Below are 25011 nucleotides of genomic sequence, written 5' to 3'. Positions count from 1 at the left end.
TGACCTATTGTGCATTCTGATTCCATTATTTTAGGGGATTAGTACATACACTAACGTATTGCTTGAGAAAGACTCTGAGGAGTCGAAACGTCGCTATGTTTGGAGTTATGAAATTAAACTACCACTGTATTTATTGATGAGTGCTGCTGTCTTCTCTACATATTATCTTATGAGACCCAGAAGTCAGGATCCAACACTGCATGCACCTTGATGACATGGTTATTTATACCCACAGATATGGGAAAAACATTGTGCTGCTTGCTATTATTATAACATAGAGTAACAAAATTCTGTTCTCCCTCTATTTCATAACAAGTGTAGTTTACTTAGCATTTTGTTTATTTAGCATTTCTTTCTTTCATGTTCTCATTATTAAGGCTTCTTAACATTCAATAAATGTCTAAAGGGTAGTGATGATCGAGCATGCTCGGCACACACGGTGTTCGGCCGAATACCGCGTGTGCTTGAGCGCCATGCTCGAGTCTTCTCCCTCGTGCAGGTAAGTACTGCCACTCACTGTAATGCCGTAGCCCTGTAGGTTTAGTTGAAGGGACAGATAGTGTAGGGAATTAAATTGAATTTTTTTGTTAGGCAGGGTTGGTGTTAGAGACCCAAAAGTCCTTTTAAGGACTATTGTTGTGTCTGGCAGAAATATATATTTTTAGCACAACCTGCGATAAATTGCGTGCAATTGTGAGAGACCCAAAAGTCCTTTTAAGGACTATTGTTGTATCTGGCAGCAATATATATTTTTAGCGCAACCTGCGCTAAATAGCTTGAAATTGTTTGGCCGCTGCAGACAGCGACATTATCTGCGCTACATCTCCTGTGTAACGTTTGCACATCCCAAATAGCTGTGATATTCCCTGTAATTTTTTGCTAGCCGCTGGTGACAGCGACATTACCTGCGCTACATCTCCTGTATAACTTTTACACACACTAAATAGCAGTGACATTCAGTTCAATTTATTTTCGCATACACTTACAAAACCTGCGCTACTGTACGTGTGACATACTTGCAAGCATATATACCATTTAATATGCAGAAGGCGAGCAGTAAGGGATGGGGAAGTGGCTGTGCTGCTGATGGTGCACGCAGAGGCCGTGACCCTGGGCGCGGTGAAACTGTGCCTGCTGCCAGGGCACAAGAAACACACTCATCCACGATACCTAGCTTCATGTCCCAGTTTGCAGGGCGGCGCAGGAACACCGCTCTCGAAGTCAGACCAGTGAGACCAGTTGGTCAGTTGGAATGCAGCAGATAATGCTTCCAGTTGGTTAAGCACCACCCTGTCTTTCACAGAGCCCAGTCTCAGTAGCCAAGAGTCTGGTCAACAGAATCCTCACCCTGATCCTCCTTCCTCCCACCATGGAGAGTCTTGCCAAACAAGTGATCCCACAGTCGGATATTCCGAGGAGCTCTTTTCATCGCCATTCCTTGATTTGGGCCTCTCGCCAAGCCCGCTTGAAGAGGGACATGAGGAGATCGTGTGCACTGATTCCCAAACTCTTGAGCATCCACAGTCAGAGGAAGATGATGGTGGGGAACGGCAATTAGTGTTTCACGAAGTGGATGATGATGATGATGATGATGATGAGAAACAGTTGCCAATAAGTCAACAGCAATTAGTGTCTCAAGAGGTTGATGATGAGACACAGTTGTCAATAAGTGACGTTGTTGTTAGGTCAACAAGTCAGCAGGATGACCAGAGTGAGAAAGTGGAAGAGGAGGTGATGGACGATTAAATCACTGACCCAACCTGGGAAGGTGGCAAGCCGAGCGAGGACAGCAGTACAGAGGGGGAGGGATCCGCAGCACCGCAACAGGCTGGAAGAGGGAGTGGGGTGTCAAAAGGGAGAAGGCGGGCCACACCAAATAGGCCCGCAACTGTTCACCCCCTTGCAGCAATCTCCCTTGCCAAGGGGTAGGTGTTCCGCAGTCTGGCGCTTTTTTGAGGAAAGTGCGGACGATAAAAGAATTGTTATTTGCAACCTGTGCCTTACCAAAATAAGCATGGGGCGTGAACACTAGCAACCTCACCACCACCAGTATGATCCGTCACATGGCATTAAAGCACCTTTAAAGCGCATTAATAAGTGGGCGGAATGCCTGGGTTCACAATCGGGGTCTGCGGGTGACACCACTGCCTCCTCTTCCCCTGTGTTACATGCTGGCCAATCCCCTGTTCAAGATGCAGGCCCGGATGCCTCCGAACTGCTCCTGGAACTTCGCAAGCACCATTAGCTACCACATCCACTTCTGTGTCCCAGCGCAGCGTACAGATGTCCATACCCCAGGCATTAGAACGAAAGCGCAAATACCCAGCCATACACTTACAGGCCATAGCACTAAATGAGCACCTTTTCAAATTGCTGGCCCTGTAAATGTTTTCATTTATACTTGTGGACACTGAAGCTTTCCGCCGCCTGATGGCTCAGTCCCCAGCAGCCACTATTTTTCCCGGTGTGCCGTCCCCGCCTTACACCAGCATGTGCCTACCAACGCAGTTATTGGGAAGGTCTAATTAACGACTGACACATGGACAAGTGCTTGTAGCCAGGGATGCTACATTTCCGTGACGGCACACTGGGTGAACGTTGTGGAGGCCGGGAGCGAGTCGTACCCTGGGATGGCATAGGCAGGGGCGTAGCGTGGGGGGGCCGTTGCCCCGGGCGCCAAATTGCAGGGGGCGCCCGGCCGGCAGCAGGCATTTTTTAAAGGAGGGAAGCAGGCATTTCCATTCTGCTTCATAGGCTTCAGGACAGGTCTAGAATGTATTGGCTTCTTAGAGGGAATGACATCATGAGATCATGTGACCGCTTCCTCCTGCCCCTTACAGACTGAGCCAGTTGCAGGAAAAGGGCTGTAAGGAGAAGCAGAGCAGCGTCCAGAGCAGGGAGAGAGCAGGCACTTACAGTATGCTGTGCTCAGTGATTTCTGGTGAGGGGTTTGGGGGCTCTATTTCTATGTAGTTTGTAGTGGAGTATATGAGGGGTGTGAGAGCTGCTAGAAGCTCTTATAAAGTCACCCACAGTTACATTGCTCACCATACAGTACATCCCCTTACATTAGGTATTTTAAAGGGAGTCTGTCATCAAAGTTTCACCTTTTTAACCCTTCCCATAGCTTTCTAGCAGCCTTACAGTTAATAAAAATGTTACCTTTATGATCAATCCTGGACTTATAAAACCAGCAAAAAACAACTTAGTAGCATATGCAAATGAGGGCTCGCAAGTGCCCAGGGGCGTTACCCTCGTAAGTGCCCAGCTAACTCAGCCTTATCGTCGCTTCCCCCCGCCCAGTCTTTCCCTCTGCTCGCCCATCCTTTCCCTCTGACCACCCATCTACTTACTTCTTGTTTTGCCGAGATCCCACGCCTGCGCACTAAGTCCGTCGGCCGACGCATGCACACTGTGATGCCTATTCCTTGTACGGCATCACAGTAATTAATGCGCATGCACCGGCTTACGGTGCGAAGCTGGCGCATGTGCATTAATTACTGTGATGCCATACAAGGAATGGGCATCGCAGTGCGCATGCGCCGGCCGTCGGACTGAGTGCGCAGGCGCGGGATCTCGGAGAAACAAGAAGTAAGAAGATGGGCGGTCAGAGGGAAAGAATGGGCGGGGGAAGCGACGATAAGGCAGAGCTGCCTGGGCACCTATTAGGGTAACGCCGCCCCTGGGCACTTGCCAGCCCTCATTTGCATATACTACTAAGTTGTTTTTTGCCGGTTTTATAAGTCCAGGATTGCTCATAAAGGTAACGTTTTTATTAACTGTAAGGCTGCTAGAAAGCTATGGGAAGGGTTAAAAAGGTGAAACTTTGATGACAGACTCCCTTTAACTCCATAAGGTGGTTTTGCCTCGTCTGTGCGCTCTCCACACTGTGGGTTTTGTCTCCTCTGTGTCCCCTCCACACAGTGGTAAAGATGAGCGAATTTCTGATTTTGAAATTCGTTTACACTTCGTTTGGTGGTAGAAGCAGAGTTGCATTATGGATTCCGTTACCACAGACCATAACGCAATTCTATGACGTAGAATGCATAAGGGAATGCATTAGAGGTATTCCGTTATTCCTTCCGTCATAATAGAAGTCTATGGGCTGCATAACGGATCCGTCCCGTTTCCGTTATGCAGGGGACTCCTCTCCTGCATAGCGGAAACGGGACAGATCCGTTATGCAGCCCATAGACTTCTATTATGACGGAAGGAATAACGGAATACCTCTAAAGGCATTCCCTTATGCATTCTACGTCATAGAATTGCGTTATGGTCTGTGGTAACGGAATCCATAATGCAACTCTGCTTCTACCACCAAACGAAGTTCCCTACACAGTGGTTTTGCCTCCTCTATGCCCCCTCCACACGGATTAGAATATATAATGGCCGCCTCTGTATTATTAGTATATATAATAGCACCCTATGTATTATTATAATATATATTGGCCCCTCTGTAATATTAGTATATATGAGTGTGCCTCAACTCTGGTCCTCCTATCTGTCTGGTTCTACCACAGTATTGGGGGGCAGCAGGATAACAGTGTTGAGGTACAAGGAGGGGAGGATGATAGTAAAGTGAAGAATCTAAAAATGCTTTCTGTGAAACTCTGTAGAGACGCAGCTGAAATAAGGTGTCATGGCGGTCTTATCACCGAATGAAGACGTTAAGGAAAGTCTACATCACAGGAAACGTCACTGGATGCATGATGTATGTGGTGCTGTATTATACTGTATATTTTGTAGTGATGTATGTAATGTCCAAACACATATTTATTTCACAGTAGGATTGGGGGGTGGATTGAGAATTTGTCCCACCCTGCTGCATCCTGGCCCCAGACTTCAGGTCACACTGTGCGTGTTCTGAATTCTGGGGCCTTATACCCATCTACTACATAATCTGTACTTAGAGAGTTACCACCATGTTATCTGTGGTGTTATATAGGACTGCTACATTATCTGTAAAAGGGGCGTGTCCACAGGTTGGGAGGGGGGGCGCAATACATGGCTCGCCCCGGGTGCTGGCAACCCACGCTACACCACTGGGCACAGCTGCTACCGACGTCAAGGATTGCGGGCCCTACTTTCATCAGGATTTCCGCCACCACCTACAATAGTGCCTTCAATCCCCCCCTTCTCCTCCTCCACCTCTGAATTCTCATCTTGCAGCACCAGTCAGCCATCAGTCAGTAGCTGGAAACATTGTACCTCTGCAGTGGGGGAGCAGCAACAGACCGTGCTGAAACAAATATGTTTAGGTGACAAACAGCACACCACCGCTGAGCTGTGGCAGGGGATAAGGGACCAGACTGAGCTGTGGCTCTCACCACTCAACCTAGAACCAGGCATGGTTGTGTCTGATAATGGCAGTAACTTGGTGACGGCTTTTGAGCTCGGCAACCTCACACACATACCATGCCTAGCCCACATGTTCAACTTAGTGGTTCAGCAGTTTTTCAAAACCTACCCCAATTTGCCTGAGCTACTGGTGAAGGTGCGCCACGTGTGTGCCCATTTCCAAAAGTCATCTACAGCTGCCGCCGGTCTGGCAACGCTGCAGAAGCTCTTGCAATTGCCAGCTCACCGACTGTTGTGCAACGTGAGCACGCACTGGAACGCCACGTTCCACATGTTGGCTAGGCTTTCTGAGCAGCAGAGGGCAATAGTGGAATACCAGCTGCAACATGGTCGTCGCCTTTCCAGTCAGCTTCCACTCTTCACAAGCAACGAGTGGGCATGGATGTCTGACCCCTGTGAGGTTTTACGCAACTTTGAGGAATCAACACAGATGATGAGCGGCGATGCCGCTATTAACAGCGTAACCATCCCACTTCTGTGTCTATTGAAACGCTTCCTGCTCACAATGAAGGAAGACGCTTTGCATGTGGAAGAAGTGGAAATGGGGGAAGACAGTACACAGGGTGATAGCCAGACCACTCTCCGTTCGTCTTCTCAGCGCGAATTAGATGATGATGAGGAGCAGAAGACAGTTGCCTCCACTACTGAGGGTAGTACCCACAGCAGGTTTATTCCATCTATTCAGCGTGGATGGGCTGAAGAGGAGAAAGAGGATGAGGAGATTAAGAGTCATCCTCCTGATGAGGACAGCAAAGTCTTGTCTGTTGGGACTCTGGCACCCTCGCGTTATACGCATTTTGGCCAACACCGATTACTGGTTGTTCGACCCCTGCTACAAAGAGAACTTCTCATCTCTCATTCCTGAGCACCATAAGCAGGCTTGGGCTGGCCCACAGGGGTATAGGGGAATCCCCCAGTGGGCCCCTGAGCAAGGTGGGCCCCTAGTCTCCCACTCCCTGCACAAGTGGCACATAACACAGTAGACTTACTGCACTACATACATATATTCAATGTACAGGACCGATGTGACCAAAACTGCACTTTGTACCTAATACTGCTGGATGTGGCAAATGTAAAATTTTGCACTAAATAGAGAGAGACTGTTATACTTTTACTTCTGCAAACCACCTTTCCATTGCAACAATCCCCGGGGAGAAACGGCCTGAGGGAGTACACCATGACAGAACACCTCATCAGGGTCACTACCACTCCCAACCTCTGCACCACATCCTCAGGGGCTCACTGCACATGCACCATATAAGACAGGGTCAGACTGGGATATTAAAGATGCCCTGGAGAAAAAATATATATAACAGTGGCCCCATGTTGTAGGTGGGTCCAAATTGACAGAAGGGGCAGCACAAGTAGGCAGGGACAACAGAAGTAGGTGGGGCTTGCAATACCATAGAGCAGCAAAAAAATACCATCCCAGCAGAACCAAATACCACAGTGCAGTACAAAACACTTCCACCCTCGCCACAGGACGGTGATGCAGTTGAGTTCAGAAGGGCACCTACAGCCAGGTGCATAAGTACCTGATGTTCCGAGGATTAATTGAAACTAAGATCATCAGATCATTATGTACCCAGCTGGTGGTCATGAGGAAAGCTTGGGTGGCCCCTTGGGCATCGTCCCATCAGGAGATTTCCCTGTAGGGTTTGTGGCCCGTCCATCCCTAATATAAGATGCAATGGCTCTCCGAATGCAATTATAAAACATGCTATAGTTCACTCTAAGTGTCTACAGACAGTACTTGGCTGTCGCAAAATCTTATAAAGGTTGCAGGAAAGTTGCATAATAGTCTAACCACACACTTTTCTCTATTTCCAGCCAGGGGCTGCTACCTTTTTGTTGCATGGGTTAAATGCTGGATTAGTGACAGATACTTGTAAGAACTCCAGATCCCAGCTCTCCAGCTTTTGTATTATTGTCGCCCACAATCCGGAAAGGCGTTGGAGTTCCCATAATACATATAGCCATTTAGTAGTGTTCACTTGCCCACTTATCACTGTCGGGAGTAGGTGTTTCTCCTGCCTTGCCATCCTTTGCACACTCCACATGACTCACAGGTCGCTGGCTCATTTAGTTAAATGCGTGAATGATACGCACAGAGATTCAATTACATGCAAGCACTTTGACAAACTTACCATGGCAACACAGGCTTTATCAGCACACAATGAGCCAGTCTCATTGCTCTTCACTTCTTTTCTTTGAAAAGCAGTGGTCCCCCCCCCCCTTTTTTTTCAGACTGCACAGATTTTGAGGCTCGCAGTCATGGTGCCTCGTGGGCCTGAGTTTAGATTTATCACAAAGCGATAAATCAATAATAGAGCTCGGTGCACGAAAACATGACAATGACATAATCTCCTCTGGCTACAGCCAATTTATCCTTTAAGAAGCAGAAGCAATTACTACTACTCAGGCGAAAATCTCACAATAAACACTGCACTATAGTTTTGAATGGACAGGTTATAATTAACCTGTAGAGATAAACTGCTTCAGATATTTTTTTTATTACAGATATTTATTCAGATATTTTTTTATTAAGTTCTGCAACTCCACCATTTTGTGCCTATAGCTCCTTTGCCTTTGATGTTTCTCCATGGTAACAGACTACAAACATACACTATGTAGTCTTCTTCCAGAGCACAGCTAGTGAGGAGCAGGTGGGGCATGTGCCCCAGATGATGTTTTTCAGGAGCAACAAGCCACTTTGCCTTTAGCTTGTGTATTTAGGTATAAAGCAAGGGGAACAAACGGAACCTTTGCTCCAGCTGAAGGAAACCTAACTACAGTCCGATCCTGCAGGCTTACTCCCTTTTATCTGTCCCATGCTTTTTGCTAACATAAATTTGGTGATAAAACCTAAACATGAGATGTTGCATGTGTTAAAGGAGTTGTCCAGCTCTTGCTAAGTGATGGCCTCAGGATAAGCCATCACTACCTGACCCACCGGGTTCCAACACCCAGCACCCCAGCTGTTCAGGCGTAGCTCTGGTGTCAGAAACTACACAGCACGATCAACTGTGTAGTGGACACCACTGTTCACTGCTTCCACTGATTTTAAAGGGTGCAGTGCTGTAGTAACAAGCTTCCCCCTCGAAAAAGCTAAGGCCAGACGATGGGATGAAAAGGGGACACAAGCTGGCCGGACACATGAGAGAGGAGTAAGCCGAAGGCTTCCCCAAGTCCACAATAAATAAGCCAACTTGGCAAGTTAAATGTCCACATGTGTTTTAAAAAAATATATAGAAAAATTTGTTTGAAGTGCCAATAATTTTTTTATGACTGTATACTGAAAAGAAATGAATAAAAAAATGAAATACCGCAAAAGCCCCATGACAGCTCTTCTGTTAGCTACCCACAGCACATAGACAGTATATAGAATGTATGGAATATTGAATATGTTTTATCTAGAGGTTTTTGAGGTTATCTTTATACATTACATTCAAGTTTTCAGAGGGATCCTCCAAGAAGCCATCATATACTCTACATGTTTTGTTTCTCTATGAGTTAATATGCACTAAGAGGCTGAATGTGCATGGTAAAGGCATGACTGAGGTTCAAAATTGTCAGCTTACGCAACTTTCACGTGGCATTATGGCCTCTTTTACTACGCCAGTGCCCTCTAGTGACAGATCATGGTAAAATCAAAATCTCTCAAAGTGAAAAGAAAAATCTGAAAAGAGGAGCTAAAAAAAAAGAATATATTGAAAGACATACAATACCATAGGGTGCATATATAAAGGGGGTTTCAAGAACTGTATTGTTGGGATAGCATATGAATATCAGATTGGTGGAGGTAGCAGTGACTGCGGGGTGTACGGAGCTGTAACTGCGGGGTGTACGGAGTGTACGGAGCTGTAACTGGGTGTCCCTGCCGTTTGCCCGGAGGATCCCCCTGTGCTGCCTCGGGCGCGTAGGTCTGCGCCCCCTGAGCGTTGGAGCCCTGATGCTACCCCTAGGGCTCGTTGGCGCCTAAGGAGCCCCTCCGGGGACCCTCAGCTGCGGTCGGCGGTGCAGGCGCAGCCTGCCTCACCCCGCCGCAGCGGGAGGAATCCTGCCCGGCGCGGCGGGCCTGCGGGAGAAGGCGGGTCCCCTGCCCGGCCTGTGTTTCTGCTGGAGCGGCGCCCCCCCCCCCCCCCCCGAGATGTCCCGCGGGGTGAGCGAGCCCGGAGTGTCCTACCTGTTCGGGATGTGGAGCCAGAGGAGCCGGCGGTGCGTCCGGCTGCAGATGTGAGCAGTGCGGGCCCTCTTCATGTGGCGGTGGGAGCGGCGGCGGCGCGGCTGCGGCCTGGTGGTGCAGGTCGGCAGCTCAGGGATTGCGATGTCCGGCCAGAGGAGGAGCGGCGAATGGCGCGCCGGGTTGCCGGTACCTCTGTGGGACGATCTGGGCGGCGGGCGGCTGTGGCGATGCGGAGCAGTGTCAGCGCTGGCTCCGGACCTGGTGTGTCCTCCTGCGCCCCTGCTGGTGAGATGCGGTCCTGCGCTCCGGCTGGAGCTGTGAGTTCTTCAGTTTCCTCTGGCCTGGTGGTACAGGAGCAGTACCACCAGGTGGCGCACTCTTCCTCTGTTCTCCCTGTGACTGATGATGAGGTGCTTGCGGAGCTAGCCCTGGAAGAGGGTGAAGTGGATCCGGGTTCTGGACTTGAGGATGACTGGTGCCTGCGGCCTGCGGTGGAGCCGGCTTCATCTTCGGCTGGATCGTCAAGGGCGACTTCCGGAGGTTCTGCGGCTGCTGGGCGGACCACCCAGGGACGGCCAGGTATGGAGACGACTGGGGCTTTATGTGTTCCTGGGGTGGGGGGTGGGGTTTGTTTGCCGGGTTTGGGTTCGGAGAATTTTGCTAGGGAAATGCTGGCGTGTATATTGTCCTTGGTGGTGGGGGCGGGTTCTGGAACTGGGGCGTCCCCGGCAGCGGTCTGGGCGCCCTCGACTTCTGCACCTTGTTTGCCGCAGGCGGCTGGGGGGTTTGGTTTGCCAGGCACGGCGGTAGCGGTGCCCGCGGTTGGCGGTGGCGCCGTGGGTGTTGATAAAGGGGCAGTCGGTGAGGATGTGAGGCTGGCGGATTCGGCAAGAGGGGAGATTTATGTCTGTTTTGAGGGGCCTTCGGGGGCCCATTTGAAAACGGAGGTGAGGGAAAAAATCTGGAGGGGCGAGTATGTGGAGATTTTTTCTTTATTGCCTTTGGAGAAGTTTAATCTAGATAGGGGTAGAGTGGATGAGAGCAAGAAGGAGGACGAGGAAAAACGGCGATACAGGTCGATTCCTCGTACTTTTATGAACTGGTTGCAGGCGTTTGCTATTTTGGCGGGTGTTGTTGGGGAGAAGGCGCCGGAGCATTGTTCGGCCCTGTTTTGTTACATGGACGCCATTGGGGCTGCAGCGGTGCCCACAGTTTGTCGCAATGTTTTAAACGGGGTAGAGGAAAGAATTCTGAGACTGGGCAGAAGAGGGGTGACGCCGGTGAAGGTGGGCGAGATGGCCCCCTTTCTAAGTGAGTACCCAGATAGGGAGGCGGTGGACTTGCTGTTCGCCGGTTTTACGGATGGGTTCAGGATCCCTTGCAATGCGGTGGTGGCATCCCGTAATTTGAGGTCGGCCTTGTGATGCCCGGTTGTGGTTAGTGAGAAGATCGCTAAGGAGGTGGCAGCGGGCCGGGTTGTTGGTCCTTTTGTTGAGTGTCCTTTGCCGGGTTTATGGGTGTCTCCTTTGGGGCTTGTTCCTAAAAAGAAGCCTAATAAATTCAGGCTTATTCATCACCTCTCTTATCCGCATGGGGGGTCGGTGAATGATGGCATTGATGAGGGCTTGTGTTCGGTTTCTTACACTTCCTTTGATGCGGCTGTTCGGTGGGTGCGTTTGATGGGGCAGGGAGCTTTGATGGCCAAGACGGATATCGAAGCGGCTTTCCGTCTGCTTCCCATTCACCCGGACAGTTTTCACTGGGAAGATCAGTTTTATGTTGATTGTTGTTCGCCTATGGGTTGCTCCATTTCTTGTTCGTTGTTTGAGACGTTTAGTTCCTTTTTGGAATGGGTGGTGAAACGGGAGGCAGGGTGGAATTCGGTGTTGCACTACCTGGACGATTTTTGGGTCCAGGGGGGTCACGGGTTTGTTCAATTTTGTTGCGGACTATGGAGAGGGTTGCGGCTCGGTTCGGGGTTCCCTTGGCCCCCGAAAAGACTGAGGGCCCTTCCACGTTGATTCGGTTTTTGGGCATTGAGATTGATAGCATGGCGATGGAGTGTCTGCTGCCTGCTGACAAGGTCGAGGATTTGCGTGATGAGGTGGCTTTGTTAGGACGATTGAAGAAGGTGCAGCTTCATCGTGTTCAATCTGTTTTGGGTAAGTTGAATTTCGCCTGCCGCATATTGCCCATGGGGCGGGTTTTTTGTCGGCGTCTGGCTATGGCGACGGCGGGTGTCACGGTTCCGAGTCATTATGTTCGGTTGTCGGCTGAAGTCCGTGCGGACTTGGCTGTTTGGGGGGGTTTTCTTACTAGTTTTAATGGTAAATCGGTGTGGATGGAGGAACCGGTTACTAGTGTGGACTTGGAGCTTTGGTCGGATGCGTTGGGCTCTTGCGGTTATGTTTTTTTTTGTCAAGGGCAGTGGAGTGCTGGGTCTTGGCCGGAGGAGTGGAGGTCGGGGGTTGCCTTGTCCCCAGTGGCTCTGGAACGTGGCCTTGGGTTGTCCTCGGGATTGATCCGGCGGTCCGTGAGTGCCAGCACGTGGTCTGCTTATTCAGCTGTATGGGTCTTGTGGGAGCGGTTGCTGGATCAGGTTGGTGGGAGTGATCTGTGTGGTGATTTTCAGACGTTGTTGGTTTATTGGTTGGGTGAGTATTTTTCTTCTCAGGTTTCTTTCTCGGTGGTGTCTAAACGCGTTGCGGCTGTGGGGTTTTGGTTGCGTCTCCGGGGGCTGCCGGATGTGTCCCGGAGTTTCTTGGTGCGGCAGGCTTTGAAGGGTTATCGCCGCGGGGCTGTGCGGCGTGACACGCGGCGCCCGGTTTCGTTTCAGGTACTGCGGAAGTTATGGGATGGGGCAGCGTTGGTGTGTTGTTCTGATTTTGAGGTGTGCTTGTTCCGTGCTGTCTTTTCGCTGGCATTTTTTGGGGCTTTTCGGATCTCCGAATTGTTGGCTCGCAGCAAAGCTTGTGGCGGTGGTTTGCTGCGGGAGGATGTGTGCGTGAGTGAGGATCGTTTGTGTTGTTTGATACGCCGGTCTAAGACTGATCAACTGGGTAAGGGTGTTCGTGTGTGGTTGCGTCCGTTGGTGGGGTCGGTGCTTTGCCCTGTGCGTTGTTTGGAGGACTTTTTGCAGTTGCGGCCGGATGGCGGGGGTTCTCTGCTGGTTCACCAGGATGGGTCGGTGCTGTCGAGGTTTCAGTTTGTGGCGGTTTTTAGGAAGTGCTTGGCGGCGGTGGGTTTACCGGCTCTGGATTATGCGGCCCATTCGTTTCGCATAGGTGCTGCGACAGAAGCGGCCAGGTGGGGTTTGGGTGAGGATGTTATAAAGCGGATTGGTCGCTGGGAGTAGTCTTGCTTCCGGTCCTATATTCGTCCTCATCTTGTGTAAATGATATTGTGGCGTGGGGTTCTTAGGAGGTCTGTTAATGTGTTTTCTTTTGTTCTGTTTTCTTACAGGGTCTGGCGGTTGTCTGGCTTGGATATTCGGTCATTCGTACGTGTATTGGGGGGCATAGACATATTGGTGCTGCATGTTGGTGGCAACGACCTAGGTGTTCGGTGTTCGCGAGATGTAATTCGTGATATTAAATTGGACCTGTTGCGGTTATTGTCCGATTTTCCGGGTTTGTTGCTGGTGTGGTCCGATGTGGTTGCCAGGCGGAGTTGACGACTTGCGAGATCTGTGGATAGGGTGAATAGGGCCCGCGCTAAGCTGAATAAGGAGGTGGGCCGTTTTGTGAAGCGTTTGGGAGGTTTTGTGGTGCGTCATCGAGATCTGGAGGCGGCTTCGCCTCAGTTGCTGCGGTCTGATGGTGTTCACCTCAATGATGTGGGGGCTGATTTGTGGGCGTTAGGTGTGCAGGAGGGTTTGGAGACAGCCCTGGGAGTTTGGCGAGACGCCCATAGGTGAGGTGTCACCTCGGGTCATCTGTGGCAGGCAGGGGGAAGGATCCTGGAAGGTAATTCAAGGGTGAAAATGGTGCACTGCATGTGAAAATGTGCAACTCATGTGTTTTTGAAGCTGTACGCTGGGTGCCTCTGTTTGGGAAACTGGGCCTACAGGGTTATTTACTGGAACTAAGAAATATTGGTGCCCTTGGGTCGGTGAGCGCGGCCAGGGGTAAGGTGGTGATACAAGTGAAAATGACTAGTAAGAGTACAGCTTGATTGGTTGCCTTCCGGGGTCCTTCTACAATGCAAGGGGTTGCAGTGTCGGGTTTGTTGGCCGTGGTCATGTTATGTTGGGTATATATATATGTTATTATGGAAATGCATAATTGTTTGATTAAAAGAAACATGTGAACATGTTGGTTAATAAAGTTATGCCACAGCCCGTTTTACCACAAGAAGGTCTCCGTGTCATTTGTGGGTATTGGGATGAGGGACAGGTTTAGTGACGGTTAGCCCGTAATAGTTCTTCCATCCCTTTAAGTCAGAAGAGCAACGGAGCGGGGCGTAGCCGTAGTGAAGTGCGGCTTGACTTGGGGGGGAAGACAAAGGGCATTAAAGGGTTAATTATTTTGTGTGTCTGGGGAGGTCAGGCGCAGGGCAAGGGGTGTGGTGATTGGGTACTTTTTCCCGGGCAGTATAAAGTGCAGGGTTTTTAGTGGGAGGTCCATCTGACCAGTTAGTAGCCTGAGGGAAGTTCCTGCCCACCCTCCCATTTTGTTGAGATGTTCGTAGTTGGTACGAAGGGCAGGCAGGGGGAAGGATCCTGGAAGGTAATTCAAGGGTGAAAATGGTGCACTGCATGTGAAAATGTGCAACTCATGTGTTTTTGAAGCTGTACGCTGGGTGCCCCTGTTTGGGAAACTGGGCCTACAGGGTTATTTACTGGAACTAAGAAATATTGGTGCCCTTGGGTCGGTGAGCACGGCCAGGGGTAAGGTGGTGATACAAGTGAAAATGACGAGTAAGAGTACAGCTTGATTGGTTGCCTTCCGGGGTCCTTCTACAATGCAAGGGGTTGCAGTGTCAGGTTTGTTGGCCGTGGTCATGTTATGTTGGGTATATATATATATATATATATTTGTGTGAGGCGCTTACGGTAGTACAGTGAAGAACCCTAGGAAATCAGGGAATAAGCGTAGTCGGTTGTGGTGTGCCGAAACCGAGGATGAGGTAGGCCTGAGAAAGAAGAGGGCCCACCCAAGGATAGAGATATGGAAGAAATGAGTTGTAAATGAGTGGAGTGGTGGGAGGGTCAAAGCTCAGACCTCGGACGGTGCAGGAGCCAGGTAAGGGGGTGCCCTAAATAGGCTGGAGGCGGACCTCAGCCCCTCCCACAAATCCAGGCAAACTGCCTTCACACACATATATATATATATGTTATTATGGAAATGCATAATTGTTTGATTAAAAGAAACATGTGAACATGTTGGTTAATAAAGTTATGCCACGGCCCGTTTTACCACAAGAAGGTCTCCGTGTCATTTGTGGGTATTGGGATGAGGGACAGGTTTAGTGACGGTTAGCCCGTAATAGTTCTTCCATCCCTTTAAGTCAAGATCTGATGCTTTTAGCATTAATTAATGTAGGTAGTATTTTGTGCTGCACTGTGGTATCTCGTTGTGAGTGGTAGTATTTTGTGCTGCACTAGGGTATTTCATTCTGCTAGGACAGTATTTTGTTCTGTACGATGAGTGAAGATGCATACTGTGCACACACCGTTCTAGACAGCGAGTGTGCAGGCTGTCAATCTAAAGGGAGGGAGGCATCAGTATGGGGCACCAGGAGCGTCGCTGGAACCACATAAGTCCACCTCTTGGTGCTCCAATAACTCGAGCATATTTATACAAGTTGAAATTGCTTCACAACGATGCTACCTACAGATAAAAGATAGGTATTGTTTTAATCAGCATCAGCAACCCTACCAGGCTCTATGCCTAGTAGTATAGGGTTGATCCGGGTGACAGAACCACTTTAAGTTCCCAGTCCACCCCTGACACTATTCTATTCTTGTTCACTGTTATCACATGAGAAATTACATGTGTTCTATTTTGTGCACTTGTACGTGTACACTCCTGATATCTTAGTGATATCAACCAACACATAGAAAACAGAAAGTGTTGTCAAGAGGGCACAGGAAAAGGGTTTGGATCAGCAACTTCAACCACTACTGTAGAACTAGAAAGAAGGAAGATATAAAAATAGGTGTTTTTTTATATAGTACTTTGGAACTTCTCCTTTAAAGGGAATGCATCATCAGTAAATTACACTTTTTACATCAGGGTTTTATTTAGGAACATTATGATAAATTTTATTTTCTACACAACTAACCAGATAAAAATCCTGAAATATTCCACTTTTGACAATAGAACGGGAGCACGTACAATGGGCTGACATTTCCTGGTTTCTGCAACTGACAGCTCAATTGTCCTACTGGAGGCCACGATAAGGCGGTATAACAACACTGTAGTCTGTATACTCAGATAAGGCATCTCCCCTGCCTCCTCCTGGGACTGTAAAAAGATGAGTTGGCTATATATTTTAGATAGCCAGTGGCTACCATACCAAAATCAGTAAGGCTGTCCAACATTAATGGGTATGACCATCCTAAGGCTACTTTCACACTAGCGTTAATATTTTTCGTGAATTGAGATCCGTCATAGGGTCTCAATACCGGAAAAAAACGCTTCCGTTTTGTCCCCATTCATTGTCAAATGGGGACAAAACGTAACTGAACAGAACGGAATGCTCCAAAATGCATTCGGTTTCGTTTGGTTGCGTTCGCATACTGGAGAGCAAACCGCAGGTTTTCTTTCCGTCATGGGATGCAAACCAGTAAGTATTTTCCCTTACTAGTGGAGAAAGCACTTATTGGTTATCACTTTAATAACCAGGCCTGAACAGACACTTTTTTTGTGATGGTTTGAGTGGCTGTTTTTTCTATTATGTATTTTATGATTTTTTAACTTAATTTTTAATATATTTCTGCTACAAATAATATCCCCCAAGAGGTCATAAAAAAAACCTTTGGGGCTCACTGACACTTTTTTTTTATTTTTCACTTTTTCCTTATCATTTCTACAAAAAACTGTGATTAATCAGGTTAGTGATGTCTGAGTTGTATTATTTTGAACACAACTGTACATACAGGTGAAACTCGAAAAATTTGAATATCGTGCAAAGTTCATTTATTTCAGTAATGCAACTTAAAAGGTGAAACTAACATATGAGATAGACTCATTACATGCAAAGCGAGATATTTCAAGCCTTTATTTGTTATACCGTATATTTCGCCCTTTAAGACGCACCGGCCCATAAGACGCACCTAGGTTTTTGGGGAGGAAAATAAGAAAAAAAAATATTTTTAACCAAAAGGTGTGCTTTTGGTGGGTTTGGAACTAATGGTGGTCTGTGGATGACACTATTACTGGGGATCTGTGGATGACGGACACTTATGGGGGGGATCTGTGGATGATGGACACTGTTACGGGGGGATCTGTGGATGACTGACACTGTTATGGGGGGATCTGTGGATGACTGACACTGTTACGGGGGGATCTGTGGATAACTGACACTGTTACGGGGGGATCTGTGGATGACGGACACTGTTGCGGGGGGATCTGTGGATGACTGACACTGTTACGGGGGATCTGTGGATGACTGACACTGTTACGGGGGGGTCTGTGGATGACGGACACTGTTACAGGGGGGATCTGTGGATGGCAGTGTTACAGGGGGGATCTGTGGATGGCAGTGTTACAGGGGGGATCTGTGGATGGCACTGTTACAGGGAGGGGGGGGAATCAGTGGATGGCACTGTTACAGGGGGGATCTGTGGATGGCACTGTTACAGGGGGGATCTGTGGATGGCACTGTTACAGGGGGGATCTGTGGATGGCACTGTTACAGGGGGGATCTGTGGATGGCACTGTTATATATGTGCCATCCACAGACCCCCCACCCCATAACAGTGCCATCCACAGACCCCCCCAGCCCATAACAGTGCCATCCACAGACCCCTACCCCTTAACTGTGCCATCCACGGATGTTATCCACAGATCCCCCCGCCTCTCCAGTGCTGCACAAATATAAAATGTCTTATTCAATTAAAAGTGATTACACATGCCCCCTCGCTCCTATTAGTACCGTACATCCCAACAGCTTCAGTAGAATGCCGGCAGGCAGGCCGGACGGCCGGCGCGTCACTCACTGACGTCACTTGCCTGCGCCACCTGCTTCATTCATAAAGTAGGTGGCGCAGGCACGTGACATCAGGGAGTTACGCTGCCGCCCGCCCGGCCTGCCTGCCGGCATTCTACTGAAGCTGTTAGGATGTACGGTACTAATAGGAGTGAGGGGGCATGTGTAATCACTTTTAATTGAATAAGACATTTTATATTTGTGCAGCACTGGAGCGGCGGGGCTATAGTACAGTGACTGCACCGCCCTGCCGCAATTGCCAGCCCCCAGCTCCTCCTCTCAGTCCCTCCCTCGCTCGCTCATACATCGCAGACTGCGATCTTAAACTGTCAGCATTCGCCCCATAAGACGCAGGGGCATTTCCCCCCCATTTTTTGGGGGGAAAAGTGCATCTTATGGGGCGAAAAATACGGTAATTTGGATGATTATGGCTTACAGCTTATGAAACCCCAAAGTCACAATTTTGAGGTACCCTTTTCTCAGGGGGTATGGATTAATTAGCTGACTAGAGTGTGACACTTTGAGCCTAGAATATTGAACCTTTTCACAAAATTCTAATTTTAAGCTGCATTAATGCAATTCCTTTTCATTTGAATTACTGAAATAAATGGACTTTTGCACGATATTCTAATTTTTCCGAGTTTCACCTGTATATACAGGTGCTGGCTGGCAAGTCAGGTGAGGCCCAGAAATTAGCAGTGATCTTTATGTGGAACCTCCTGCTACGTCACGTCATGTATGGGCAACCAGACGCATACGATTCAACTAAATCTGATTACGACCCTACTGACACGACCGTACCCGTAACCGTAAAACATGGATACCGGCCATGTGTTTCCCGCATTTTGTGGTCCCGTAAATTCCATCCTATGTAAGAAATGCCTATTTTTATCCGCAAAACAGACATATTCTATCTTTTTTCCAGGGCCGTGGAACGGACATATGGACATACCGGATTACAAAAATTTTAATTTTAAGACCTGCAAGCTGCTGTGTGTAAGTACCTGATGGTTTGATGGGCAAAACACCAATCTAGACGCTGGTGCCATTTCTCTGTACTATGTGACTACTGCAAAAAAAATTAGCGCAATATTCAGGAATTCCCAAATGTGAACAAATCATTTGATTTTTTCCAGTCCAGCGACAAATCACACACATTATCAATGCACGGAAAGGTAACTTCTGGCAGTCTGTGTGCCTGGAGTAGTTTTCAGGCATAAATGATTGTAAATTTGCTGGAGCTGAAGTCCCACGTGGCAACAAGATGCCCGTGTGACAAAATATTTGTTTTAAAAAATAAAAATAATGTGCGTTAAAAATGACCCTCAATGACTAGTACAGCTAGCTCAGTTGAATATACTGATACCTTTCATTTTGTGATCCATTGCATGATTCTGGAGAAAAAGTACCGTACTTTCATGCCATATACAAAAGGGCAGTGAAGTTCACTGAGGCCGGGCCCAAACCACTCTGTGCACCCTTTCTGCTCCTGCTTTTTCTGTCAGCCCCTCCCTCTCCTCCGTGATTGACAGATCTAGGTGAGATGACTATGAAGGAGAAGATGAAGGAGCTGGCAGAGGAAGCAGGAAGAACAAGGGTGAAAAGAGTGGCTTGGGCCCGCCCTCAGTGCACTTCACGGCTCATTTGCATATGGATTAAAAGCACCTTTCTCCAGAATAAGGCAATGGATCACAAAATGAAAGGCATCAGTATATTCAGCTGAGCTGGTCTTAAAAGGCATTGGGCCTCAATTATCAAAACGGTCTTAGTTGTACATAGCAACCAATAATTTCTTAAAGTGTTCTGAAAAATTGAAAGGTGAGCTCTGATTGGTTGCTATGGGCAACTAAGACAGTTTTGATAAATGAGGCCCTTTGTGCCTGCTTTACCAGTGAATCTCCTGGAGACAGTTGTCTCAGTTCAGTAAATGGCATTTATCCTGTAGAGAAAGTTAATACAAGCCACTTACTAATGCATTGTGATTGTCCATATTGCCTCATTTGCTGGCTGGATTCATTTTTCCATCACATCATACACTGCTCGTTTCCAGGAGTTATGACCACCCAGCAATCCTGCAATGGTGGCCGTGCTTCCACACTATAGGAAAAGGCTCCAGTTTCTCTCGTGGTCTGGACTGTGGGAGTGTGCATTGGTTAGGGCTTTTTCCTATAGTATGCAAGCACGGCCACTGCTGCTGGATTGCAGGGTGGTCGTAACCCCTGGATATAAGGAGTATATAATCTGATGGAAAAATAATCAGGCCAGCAAAGGAGGCAATATGGACAATCACAATACATCAGTAAGTGCCTTGTATTACCTTTCTCTACATGATAAATGTCATTTGCTGAAGTGAGACGACACCTTTAATGTTAATACTGAAATACGATTTAGATAGAACTTTACCATATATATTGTTACCTCCTGTGACAACATTAAATGCTACTCCTGTTCCATAGATTGAGTACGACAGCAGCGCATATACTATTTCAGAAGGGACTATAGATAACACACATGAACAATGTCCAGTCTCAGTAGTTATATAGTTGGGCTATGTGCACACACTTACCATGCTCCTCTCTGCTATCTTCCCAGGGAGCCCATCAACCTGGTAAGGTTACAGCTGACCCGCCATCAGCACGCTGACTTTCACTTTGTGAGTGCATTTCTCTGCTGTAATGTAGTAAAGGAGGTTGTGCACTGGTCTGTGGTCGGGAAATTATAATACCGTGGTTTCCACATGCATGAATGTGAGCTACAGACTCTCAGTTCCTTCTCATGGTTGCTTCTTATTACTTTTTGCATTTTTTCCAATAACTTATGTTAGGGTTTTAATATTTTTAGGTAGTGAGACTGGAAAAGTTGTTAATTTACCAGTGACGCCTGTAGCAGCAGAAAGTTACATCTACTACATTTCTAACTGACCTTGTTCTGTAGAAGTATCTGGTAACATCTTGAAGATTACTATGAAGCTGAAGGAAGCAGAAACACAAAGGTGTGTGCACAGGAAAGCAGCCGCGTTCCCAGCACCGTGTCATTTACATCAATGTTTCTTTAAAAAAAAAACTTTGATAACCGGAGCTAAATTTCACTTTTTGGAATACTGCTTTCTGAGGCCTCATTCACACAGTCAGTGATTGATCAGTGATTGTGACCCAAAACCAGCTGCTGGTCAGAAACACAGAACAGGTGCAGATCTTTCCTTTATACCTGATCTCGGTGTAGGCTCTGCTCGTGGTTTTGGTTCACAATCACTAATAGAAATTACTGATCAGGACTGACTGTGTGGATGTTGCCTTAAAGTGGTTGGCCACCTTTTGGGGTTTCTTTTTTTTGGCACACCTGCAAAGGAAAGTATACTTACCTGCTCCCCAGCCTGGGCAGCCTCATTTAGGTCCTCTGCTGTTAACATCCCCTTGTGGCCGCAATGGTGACCTGCTTCCCTTGCATTGCATCAACTTTTAGTTGCAGCAGTGTCAAAGCAGATTTTGACAGAGGAGGAGCCAGGCAAGGCAGTGGAGGACAGGGATCAAAGTACTGGAGACCCAGCGGTGGGGAGAAGGTAAGTATGCGTATCTATGCAGGTCTACCCAGGAGGGGCATCGCCAAAAAGTTCCCAAGGTGGCCAACCCCATTAAGATGATTTTTTGTATTTCTCATTTTAACCCACAATAATTTATTATTTACAGGGAGTCTGTCACTAGTGACCTCCCTATCCAACTAATTGCATAGACACATTTGGTTCACCTGATTAAGGGTACCGCTACATGCCCAGGAACGCAGGGGCACTGCAGTGTAGCGGTGATCCCATTAAAATTAATGGGGTTGCAGAGCGTGTTGCATGTCTGCTGCAACTGCGACCCCTGAATTGCAAAAAATCCAACTGGTCTTTGATAAATGACCCCCACTGTTTGCAAAAAAGCAAGAAATAAAATGTTGCAAAAAAATTCAGGTGGCCCAAAAAAAACAAAAAAATAAAAAAAACACATGCAGTTACTGTGAATTTTTTTTACTGGTAAAAAACCGCCAAGAACCCGTTAGTTATTAATGGCCTATACCCAGCTATAGTGACCTATCTAGACAGGTGGCTGTGTCTGGAACTGTATCTTAGGCCCCTTTACTGTGTCGATTGGAGGACCGCTTATCCCAGATGCAGAGAGTTGCAGGAATGCTGCACACATTTACTAAGCTCGCCTTTTTATTTGGAGTGAAAAAGAACATGCATATTGGCAAAGTCTGTCTTCAATTTGTACCTTATTTATTATCCTTTCATAAATCTGGTTTGTCCTTTTTGGTTTACTTCTGACATCTAGTGGTTGTTTTCTTGTAAAGCTACTTTCACACTAGCGGCACGGACCTCCGGCAGGCTCTTCCAATGGGTTAACAGCCTGTCAGATCCATCCTTCTGCTAGTGAACGTGTGCCCCCGGACTGCCGCTCCGTCCCCATATAATAGGGGCGGGGCAGAGTTCCGGTAGAGGCACGGCAGCGCACGGCGAGAGGCTGCCGGAATAAATGTCGGACATGTTGTAGTTTTATCCCGGCAGCCTCTCACAGTGCGCTGCCGTGCCTCCGGCGGAACTCCGCCCCCATTATAGTCAATGGGGACGGAGCGGCAGTGCAGGGGCACAAGTTCACTAGCGGTAGGATGGATCTGACAGGCTGTTCACCCAACGGAATAGCCTGCCAGAGCTCCATACTACTAGTGTAAAAGTAGCCTAAGACAGATTCAAATTCACTAAACTAGCCTAAATAGTTTGTGCATGAAAATGTGGCGCAAGTGAGCTGAATTTTGGCACATGTCTCCTTGAAATTAGGCAAATTGTGGCACAACTCCCCACTCAAAACACAGACAGAAAAGTACACCAGCCCTGGGGTGGCAGAGAAATTAGAATGTTTTTCCGACAAAATCTGATGTCAAATAAGGCGTATCTACATAAATGGGATGCAAATTAGGCGCAAAAGTTAGAAAACTTCAGAATTTGTCTCAAAACTCAAAATAGGCACAAGAGGCACATATGCCTCCAAAATAGGTGCAAAAACTGTTGGTAAATGAAACAGGTGGCGGCACTTTAGTAAATGTTCCCCAGAGAGAGGCACATTTATCAAGCTCGCCTACTTTTAGGTGTAAAATTAGACTGCCGAATTTCATTCAGCTTCCTTTTGCCGAGTATTTATTAAAAGTCACAAAGCCGTTGATGAATTAGACGAGGCGTATTTTTATTAGTCTGACCTCTGGTGGTTGTTTTTCAGTTAGACAGGTTCATATTCAGTTAGGCCCCTTGCAAACGAGCATGTGTCTCGGATGTAGTAGGGGAGAACACCAAAAGACAACAAGAAGGAAGAGGAGAGACACTAGGCCTCACTGGCACCGCTAGGGAAGGAAAAGGGTCACCACCTATAAAACCCTGCTCCTGGCCCTAACTCCTATCCGTATGGGCACCTCTCGATGGTAGAGATGCCCATACACAGGAACCTGGAAAACCCTGGTAACCCTGAGATACCCTAAAGGTAATGACAGGGCAGAGACAACCCGTTCCGTCCCTGGTAAAGGAACCAGTGTCTCGCTGAGGCCTGGTAAACAACCATGGGGGGTATACAAAACACAACAAGCGGAACACAACTTCTGAGGATGATGGATGAACAGGACTTCAACAAGTCAGGAAAATATAATAAAGTCTCTGTACAGGATATTTGCCCCCTCAAGCGCTGCAAATCCTAGGACAATGTGAGTGAAAGTCCACCAAATATAGCAATAGAAAAAGGATTGCGCTGCAGGAGAAAGTTATTTTTCTATTTCAGTCAGTTCCCTTTCTTTTGTATTCAAAAAAGGTCTTTAGCTAATAGGACCACATACACACGTCAAATCTCAACAGTGGCATGAAAACCTGAAATGGAGTGAAAAAAAACACACTATGGTGTAGTATGCTCCAAACACCTATCGCGCCTTGTGAATAAATTATACTCACAAGACTCCACTGATGAAGCACGTAGATGGAGGTCTCATCGGTGTCTCCTATACAGGGCCGGACTGGCCCACCGGGATACCGGGAAATTTCCCGGTAGGCCGCCGGCCCTGGGGCCGCTTTACGATGTGTCTGCACCTTTTCGGCGGCCGGCAGGCCGAATCTGAAAGCTCTGTAGTGGTGGCCGGTGGGTGGAGCTGAGCAGGCCGGCAGCCGGCCTCCGTGGGAGCGGCACTTCTCCCTCCGACCACCTGGTGTCACTGTGAGCAGCAGCCCGTGATCCTCCTGGCTTGCTGTCCTGTGTGTGGCTGCCCCTCTCTGACTTCCTGCAAGTGGCCTCACCTCCACATTCAATATGCCGGGCCCAGGCCGCAGACCGGAAGCAGAGCCCGACCCCTGTGTCTGCCGCCCGCCGTCATGACCGATGCAAACAGCCCTGAGAGGACTTGAGGAGCCGCAAATACTGGGGGTAAGAAGGGGCCAGGCTGTGCCTACATGTGACTGTGCAGGCTGTCAGGGTTATGTAGTGTATATTATTTACATACAGTCCTATATATTTTAAGACTGTATGTACACTAATATACACTACATAACCCTGACAGCCTGCACGGCGAATGCAGCTTATTTTGCGATTTGCGAATTTTCGTGCGAATTTCCGCGCGATTTTTTGTGCGAATTTTTGGCGCAAATTTTTTGCAGAGTACTTACAACTACAAACGCTCGCCGAGAGGAGGGAGGAGGCAGGCTGGGAGGACGGGTGCTGGCAGTGTGTGAGTCATACGTCACGCGCCTGCGCCGCCCACTTTATGAATGAAGCAGGCGGCGTGGGCGCATGACATATGACTCACGCTGCCAGCGCTTGTCCTCCCGGCCTGCCTCCTGCCTCCTCCCTCCTCTCGGCGAGCGCTTGTAGTTGTAAGTACTCCGCTCATTATGCGATTATGCACATAACTATTTACTATTAGACATACGATTATACAGTGAGCGGGGCCCGTGTAGTAGAATAGTCACTGCACGGGCCCCGCTGTCATTATAAAGCCAGATGCCGGCCCCCAGCCCTGTATTGAGGGTCATTCACTGCAGGGACACTTATGGAGGGTATCTGTGGATGACACATAGCATAAGATGCTATATATGTGTCATCCACAGATCCCCCCCCATAACTGTCATACACAGAGACCCCCATAAGTGTCACCCACAGATCCCCCATAAGTGTCACCCACAGATCCCCCATAAGTGTCACCCACAGATCCCCCATAACAGTGCGTCACCCACAGATCCCCCATAACAGTGCGTCACCCACAGATCCCCCATAACAGTAGGTCACCCACAGATCCCCCATAACAGTGCG

The 25011-nt window shown here is 48.2% G+C and overlaps 1 protein-coding gene across 3 annotated transcripts in view; it reads right to left on the bottom strand.

Annotated features, from left to right (window-relative positions):
• RASGRP1 (RAS guanyl releasing protein 1) overlaps positions 1–25011 on the bottom strand; it is a 215855-nt gene that overhangs the window by 169239 nt on the left and 21605 nt on the right. The window contains exon 1 of one of the 3 annotated variants that reach the window (XM_044271592.1): positions 20265–20389. The exons of 1 other annotated variant lie outside the window; for it this stretch is intronic. The gene's annotated coding sequence lies outside the window, so the exon portion shown is untranslated. Of the gene's footprint in view, positions 1–20264; positions 20390–25011 lie in introns of those variants that run through there. One more of the 3 variants, XM_044271593.1, reaches the window with a different exon arrangement.

Source organism: Bufo gargarizans, chromosome 11 (assembly GCF_014858855.1).
Source record: "Bufo gargarizans isolate SCDJY-AF-19 chromosome 11, ASM1485885v1, whole genome shotgun sequence".
In the NCBI taxonomy this organism is placed as follows: Eukaryota; Metazoa; Chordata; class Amphibia; order Anura; family Bufonidae; genus Bufo; species Bufo gargarizans.
Note: the sequence above shows the minus strand (reverse complement) of the source record. Positions and strands in the feature narration are given on the sequence as shown.